Raw genomic sequence first — 8961 nt, forward strand, 5'->3', positions numbered from 1 at the left:
TAGGACTCGTACTTGAGGTCCCAACAAGCGAAGTTATCCGCCAGTCCATATGGTGCCCCATATGACTAACAATGAGGCCGAGTATGAGGCCGTAATTGCAGGACTAAAGCTGGCTCTCAAATACGGGGCACGACGAGTCGTCCTCAGATGCGACTCAAAACTCGTTGTCAACCAAGTCACAGGGACTTTCCAGTCAAAGAACAGAGGCTACAAAAGTACCAGGCAGAAATTCATTAGCTACTACCAGAATTCGATGAATGTCAACTCGACCAGATACCTCGAGCAAAAAATATCGAAGCAGATGGCCTTGCCAAATTAGCAGCAGCCACCAAAAACATCACTAAAGAAAATGTGGTCACCCTCCTCCACTCGTCAATAGACCAACTCGAGGTACACTCTATAAATTTGACTTTGGACTGGCGCAACCGCATCATAACATACTTGCAGGAAGGAGTACTCCCATCGGACAAAAAGGAAGCCAAAAAGCTTCGAATGCAGGCAGCCAGGTACAGCATTATCAAGCACGACATGTACAAAAGAACATTTGGGGGCCCCTTGGCGAAATATCTAGGGCCGAACCAAACGAGGCGCGTCCTCGAAAAAGTACATGAGGTCCACTGCAGTGCCCATACCGGCAACTGAGCCCTCGTTAGATGCCTCATTCGGGCAGGTTACTACTGGCCCACAATGAAGAAGGAAGCCGCCAACTACGTCAAGAAGCGTGAGCAATGTCAGAAATACGCCCCTATGATACACCAAGCAGGCGAGCTGCTCCACTCGGTTACATCACCATGGCCATTTATCAAATGGGGAATGGATATTGTCGGGCCCCTCCTAGCAGGGCGAGGTAACAGACGATTCCTTTTAGTTTTAACTGACTATTTTTCCAAGTGGATGGAAGTAGGTGAATTCGCCAAAATACGCGAACAGGAAGTTATCACATTCATGGAGAAACATCATATGCCACTTCGGCATCCCCAAAGAAATCACCTGCGACAACGGACCCCAATTCACTGGAAAAAAGACCGTCGAGTTCTTCAAAATGGCACATCAAGCGAATACTCTCCACGCCATATCATCCCGCCTGTAACGGTCAAGCCGAATCCTCCAACAAAACAATATTGAACAGCTTGAAGAAAAAGCTCGAGGACACCAAAGGATTATGGCCAGAATTGCTACCAGAGGTACTATGGGCCTATCACACTACGCCAAAAATGAGCACAAGAGAAACGCCATATTCACTAGTCTACGGGACCGACGCCATGATACCTGCCGAGGTCGGGGAACCTAGCCCGAGATACTCCAATGAAAGCAGACAAAACAATGACGAGAACAGAAAACAAGATCTCGACGAGGCAGAAGAAAGAGACATGGCTTACGTAAAAATGGTAGCCCAAAAACAACAAGGAGAAAGGTACTACAACAAAAAAAGCCAAAATACGACCACTCAAAGTCGGAGACTATGTTCTCAAGGCCAAAACACAAGCGAGCAAAGACCCAAAAGAAGGCAAACTAGGAACCAATTGGGACGGGCCATACAAAATCACGACAGCAGCAAGCAAAGGAGCATTCCAACTAGAAACAATGGAAGGAAAACTACTACAAACAATTGGAATGTCGCCCACCTCAAATACTTCAACTTTTGAAAAAGGACGCCCCTCAAGTCTTACTCTTTTTCCCTCACCCGGGTTTTGTCCCAATTGGGTTTTCTCGGGGAGGATTTTAACGAGGCGACGAAAGGGACGTCTTGAAGTCTAAGTATGATTCATCGCCCCGCCTGCCGACTGCTTCTCCAGGCCGAACGATGAAGGGACTAGATACATGGAAACTTCTCCAATATATGTATGAAACGGACATGTATAGTATTCTCCAGTGAATGAAATAAAGCAACATTTTTACTCTCCATCAAGTTTCTTTTTCTCATCCCACATTCGACATTGCTCGAATTACTTTACATTCGACCTCGCTCGAATTACTTTACATTCGACCTCGCTCGAATTACTCTACATTCGACCTTGCTTGAATTACTCTACATTCGACCTCGCTCGAATTACTCTACATTCGACCCTGCTCGAATTACTTTACATTCGACATTGCTCAAATCACTTTACACTCGACCTCGCTCGAGTTACTTTAAGATCTATAATCGACTATGCCAAAACACTACACACAAGCGGCCGAAAAACCAGGGACTTCACCGCATAGCAACAAAAACTGACAATCCGGAAATACACAGCAAAAAGGTAATCGTTCCATTACAACTGCTATATTACAAAACTTTTTACAAAGGACCCAAAGACGCCCTCATACGCCCTCACCCCCTTCGGCGTACTCATCATTATACCAAGAATCGGAGGTGAGCCTGTCCGCATCATCATCAACATCGTCCCCGCCAGGCGTACCAAGGTCATAACCACAAGCTTCACTACCCGCACGTACGTTAGCACGGACATCCTCGAGGTCTGCCTCGGAAACCTTCCCGTCGACCTTCAGGGACTTGTACACATCAAGCTGAGCCTCGGCATGAACCCACATCTCATACAACTCCCGCGGCACGACGGGATCAATAGAAGTATGAGCCGTAGACGGCTGCGACTGCCGTCGCACTTCCTCAGCCTTCATAGCAACAATATGTTCATTTAATCCAGACAACTCCACCTCCAGATCCTGGATCCGCTCTTCTGGCCTCGCCACCTTGAGCGCCGACGTCTCCACCCCATTATCCCACTCAGACCTACAAATAGGGAGGGCGTCATCTAAAGCTGCTACTTCGGATACGGTGGCCATCCTACCTTTTTCGGCACGAGTCAATTCCTCGACCTTAACGCTCAACTCGCCCCTCAGATCGGTAGCCTTCGTTTCTCTCTGTCCAAGCTAAGCAGTTAAGGAAGCCACCTGTGCTTGAAGGTCGGCATTCTCGGCCATCACCCTCTTGCTCACCTCGAGCTCATCCTCCTTGGCCTTAAGAGCCGCCTCAAGCTCGCTGCATCGACCTATGGCCTTCATTATCTCATCATGCTGCTCATTCAGATCCTCAACTTTCCTTGCCAACTCCTCCTCTCTCTGTTTGAGCCTGTCACGAAATAGCTGAAACTCGCTATCTTGGTTAAAGACGTCGGCCAGCTCTTGATGCTTGGTACGGTATTCTTTGTACTTAGAGGTCACATTCTTAAAACAGGTCGTCCTTCGTTCATACCGTCGGTCGCGCTTAATCCCCACAATGAGAGTCTGACATGCAAAGGAAAGAAAGTCAGCATAAGTAGATTACGCAAGCGAGACAAATCCTAACAGTAAAAAAAAGAAAAAAAAAACACTTACTCGCAAAGCCATGCCAAAAATACTCAGCGACAGCTCTGCATCACTCATCGTCTGAAGCGTCGCGTTCTCAGAAGCAGCGCACAAAGGGGCGAAGGACGACAACGCCTGTTCAGAGTTAGCCAAAAGGTCGTAACCCACGAGAATGATTATGTGTCGGTTAGGACCCTCCATCCTCACTTTCACGTGGGTGTTTCTCTCTAAAAAGGCATGCACCTCTTTAGGATCGATATCCGAGCCTGAACCATCATCCTCTCCGAGCACCGCTCTATCTCTTCTGGCCGCTGACGACGCGCCACCTTCAGCAGCCCGTATAGGCTCCCCGCCTATGTACCCCCTTGACCCTAGGGGAACTGCCCGCCATAATAGCATCCGCCATAAAAACAGCCCCAGCATCTGGCACAAGTGCGGACGCCGCCCTCGGGGCAATGACCTTCCTCGTTTCAACACTAGTGGCGACGCTCTTCCCAAGTTCCATTCTTCACCTCTTTCTCGATGGAGAATCCTCTCCATTACACGACTCATCTACAAGAGATCTCATCCCGTACAGCAGCATTCTGAGGAGGAGAGTCCCTAGCTGACAGAGCTTGAGTACGACCTCTGCGGACGGATTCAGCCAGAGTAAATTGCATCCCTGCCGATGCAATAGACTAGCGAAATGCCGGCACTAGAGCTTTCTTTTCGGAAGCCCGTCGACCTGTCACCATAAGGAGGTCGCATCAACAAACAACATTAAACAACAGAAGGTCGAAACAAAAGTAATACTTACTAGAAGGGACCTTCGATCCAAAACGTTTGTAGAAAATCGCCCAATCTCGAATACCCGCCATGTGAGGTAACACGCGAGCCACCTAGTCTTCATTGCCGATGACGGGAAAGGGTGCACGCCTCTCAGCTAAAAAAAAATAACACAAAGAAACCACAAATGAATGAAAAATGAAGGGACAAAAAGATGACAACAATCGTATGCCAACAACACCTACGATTATGGTTCCACTGCTCGGGAAATCCAACAGGGTCCGATACTAAGTGTTCGGTTTTGATAAAGAAGTACTTGTGCCAAAACCTCCGATTCGTCCTATCGTCCATTTCAACTATCAGTCCTCTGGTCCCGCGATGTTGCAGGTGTATCATAGTGCATCTGTAAAAAGTTGGTGAAAACAAGTGTAATAGGTGGCGGATATCGACCTCGCAGCCGGCCAATTCCTTATACTTTGTCAGCATTAGGAAAGCTTTATAAGAACAAACATTGTAAAATTGGCAGAATTCCTCCGCCAGCGAGAGAAGAGGGAGAGTATAACCAAATAAGAAAGGGTGGACATAAAAGGCACAGTACCCAGCTCGATGGACCTCCACGATGTCGCCACCAGCCGGAACTATCTCGATGTGAGAAGGAATATGATATGTAGATCGGAGCTCAGCTATATAAGACGGCCCGGTCTCGGAGATCACCTGAACGAGAGCGGGAGCAGGTTCCTTATGAAAATTGCTTCTGGACATGGGGTTTCTGGGACCTATCTCCTCCACGGTAGGAAATCTCTCATCCTTTTCACCCACGAAATCCTCGCCGCCGGAAGGAGGAGCCACCGACAACGGAGTAGCGTCAGAAATTTCATTGTGAGTACGGAGGGTGTGTGACATGTCGACGATAAAAGGATTGCTACTAAACCGGAAGAAGGAGGTAACGACTAAGGTAAGAAAGAGAGATGTGGAATCGTGAGAGCAAAATCAAGAACAGAAGCTGTCAAAGAAGATCGAAAGAGAATAGTGTTCATGCAAGGAAAGGGATGGTGAAACTTCTGAAAAATGAAACCCCCATCTATTTATAGGGCTGGATGGCACGAGAATCGAGGAAAAAGATTGTCAATGGCACAAAAGCCAAAGCGACAGGCACGCACACGTTGTCTTAGGAAGATGCGTAATGATGACGTGCGTGGCTATTGTTGATACCCAATTTTTCCCTATAATATTTTTGAAATGCATATATACCTTTAAAACTACGCATTAGCATCAATTGGCATTTTCCCTAATTTTTACATTTTTAAAATTAATTTATGTCAGTATTTTATTCATATAAATAATTACAAATTTTACATCACAAATGTTTTAAAACATTTCTTGATTTAATATTACTATTTATGGTCCTATTAAGTCCAAATTATTTCATAAATGTCCAGATTTACATCTTTTGGCTACAATTGTAATAGTTTTGCAATTATAGCCCATGCATACATCACTACATTATTTTACCAAAAATTAGCCCGATATAGTTTGAAAATATTTAATAACTATTTTAAAGTATCCCCGTGCATGAAAATTATTTTTTCTCATTGTTAGTTATTTTATAAAATAATTATATTCAAATACTTGGTATTTAACAAATGGCCCTTTTATTTCAAACTTAACCATTTTAATACCAGCACAAAACCCCCTTAATATTAAACCAAAAAAATCAGCCCAAAACCCCTAGGCCCAATCTGAATTTACCCGACCCAATACCCTGGCCAATCCTGGCCGTTGATCATTTTGATTAACGATCCAGATTTCCCCTGCCATAATTAAATCCTAATGACCCCCCCCCCCCAAACCTCTCATTTCCTCTCCTCTCACCGCAGTCACTCACCTCTACTCCTCTTAAATGCTCTCCAATCTTAACCCTAACTCACCCTCATCGTCACTCGTCTACTGTCGTTCATGGTGGTTTCTCACCACCATCAGGCCTCTAATGGCCTTTCCTATGCTGGTATCGCCATCTCTAAGGTCCCCGAGGGACCAGGGTCAGTCCGCTTACACCTGTGGCCCTTTTTTGCCTGTTTCAGGCTGTTCCGGTTCGATTTCAAGTAAGATCTTCCTATTTCGCCTTAAACCTATGGATTTCTAAGCCTACTTCTTCATCTCTGTGTTGTTTTTCTCGAAACCCTAATTTCGACCTTTGAACTTCCCAGATCTGTGCAAGATCTGAGATGGATTGAACCTATTTTACATGAGTTTTACAAAAATCCTCATGTAAGATTCCGTCCTTTCCAATTTCCTAAACTAGGGTTTCCTAAAAATCTCTTTCTTCAAAATGTTTTGCTAATATTAAGTATTTAATCTTCTATTTCTATGTGTTTTTTGACTGATTTCGAAGAGTTTGCTTCAACCCTAACTAGTTTATGCTAAAGCCCTAATTTTCTTATGTTTTATCTTCGATTCTGAGTCTTTCCGAGCCACTTGTTACATTGTTTGTGCTGTGCTTTGACTTTCATGAATTCCCCCTTAGTCTAATTCAATATCTTGTGACTATTACCCTAGTTCATCTTTACTAGGGTTTCTGAGTCGATCCCTTGGCCAATTTATGTGTGTTTATGAAGTTTATTTAGCTTACTCGTCTATTTGTGGAAAACTGATATTTTTCCTCTCTTTAAATCAGTACTACTTTGGATTTTGATTTATTGATTTGCCTGTTAAAATTTATGTGCTAATTCTTGATATATTCCCTTATTTACGACTTTAATTATTCTTCTTACCTTATTGCCTGTAATGTTACTGATTCTTCACGATTATTTCCTTAATTAAGATCCTGTTTGTTTACCCTTTACTTAGGTCTGATTTTATTTTCTTTCCTTAAGTGACTCCTGTCCTTTAACCGTTGACTAGTTGTCCTTAATTAAGGGAAGACTACGCTGATTTCGTGTGTGATTGATTTTTGTAATTTCCCTAATTGCTTAGTTTTGATTTCTTTTACCTTACTCTGCTCCGCTCCTAAACTCCTATATATACTCTCCTCTACTCTCAGTTCAAACCACGAACATTAGTTCACTGCTGCACTTACACTCTAAAAGCTCTCTCTCTCTGTTCATCTATGTTACTTGTGATATTCATTGGCCTGGCCGGCTGAAAGCCAAGGCTAACCATTGCGTAATCCTTGCTCTACATTCTGTGTTCTTCTTCCTAGCTGGTATGCCTCTGATTAATTTTTGAAATCTAAACCCTATGTGTTTCATTACTGCCTTAGTTCATCAGTCATGAGTTCATTCCTGCTCCAATTTACTATTTATCCAGCATGCCTAATATTGCCTTGTTCAGTATGTGATTAGCATGTCTCAACTTTACTTGCATGTTTACTGTTTATCCAGCATGCCTAATATTGCCTTGTTCAACATATGATTAGCATGTCTCAACTATACTTTCCTGTCTACTGTTTGTCTAGCATGTCTAAATCTTGTTTTGCTCAGTGTGTGGTTAGCATGTCTACATTATGAATGCTTGGTGCTGTTTTGCCTAGTCTGTTCAATTAAGTCCTTTCCTACTCTGCTTTGCTAAGCCATCTTGTCTCTCAAGGAAACTCTAGTTGTGTGTTTGAGGTTTATGTGTTCTCAACATCTTAATCACCTACCCTTGTAACTAACTTAGTTATTCTGTACATCTGTTTGCTTCTGTGCTCCACTATACACTAATGTGTATTCTATGTATCCCCAACCCCTCTCTCCCTGTGTGGAACCTGTTTGCTAAGTGTTTTTGAATATGGTTGTTCTGTGATTTGTGTTTTGATTTCAAGGTGTTTTCATACTTCTCTCAAATTGTTTTACTATCAAACTAGTACTGGTTTTCAGAAAATCTTTTCACCTCTAAGAATCCTCTCTATACTGTACCAAAACCTTTTCAAAATTATGCACTCTCACTTATTCTTAGATTATTAAGTCCCGCCCCTCTAGTTTGTCTACTGCTTAGAGATCCTTGAGATCTCTCTGAACTCTGGCATATCAGGGCTGGCTCTTCCACACTACACATAATCAGTCCTTATTTGAGAAAGTCTGGGTGTGAGCACTGCCAGGGATCCTTGAGGTCCTTAGGGAACTCTGACACACCTGGACATGAAATTGGCTACGAAATCTTGGGCATTTGAGACTACTGAAGGCCTGGTACACCAGGATTTTCTTTAGGCCTACTTCAGGCTCCCTATAGCTTAATTTATATTTTTTTATGTAATTTTTATTCAATCCTTGGTCTGTAATAATTAATTGTAGAAAGATATTGGGGTGACTAGTGAAAGGGAGGGTAGTTGTATGGTATTGTGGGTAAAACTGGGTAGAAAACATGCTTCTAGGTCTTACATTGTGTAAATCTGTGTTAGAAATCATGTTCTAGGATTACTATATCTATTTGCATTCAAACCATGCCAAACTTGTGCACTAGACATCCTGATTTAGGGCAAGCACCTTTATCGCTTCAGCATACTGCATTTTATGTACCATTATTCCAACTTTTGATTTGTGCATAAGTACTATCGCATAGAGATCCTACCATTAGGTCAGTGATCCCGTTTTAAATAAAAATAGTCATCCCATGTATGCATTAGATACCCTGCTTTAGGAACTCTGCTTGCATTTCATTGAACATGCCCATTTAGACTAAATAAATAGTTGGCTATAAAAAGGGTTAAGCAGCCTCACACATAGACATCATGTCTTGGAATAAAAATAAAACACCTGTTATAACCTGTATCACCTAGATCAGCATGCTCATAGGTAAAACGATTTCAGCTATTCAAACAGTTCCTATAATTGTGATTGCATACAGTCCCACGCCTAGGCAAGCCTTAGGTAATCAGTCTCTCTATATATATATATATAAACTGGAAACTGCGTTTGATTGTGTTAAACT

Source organism: Nicotiana attenuata, unplaced genomic scaffold, assembly GCF_001879085.1.
Source record: "Nicotiana attenuata strain UT unplaced genomic scaffold, NIATTr2, whole genome shotgun sequence".
Lineage (NCBI taxonomy): Eukaryota > Viridiplantae > Streptophyta > Magnoliopsida > Solanales > Solanaceae > Nicotiana > Nicotiana attenuata.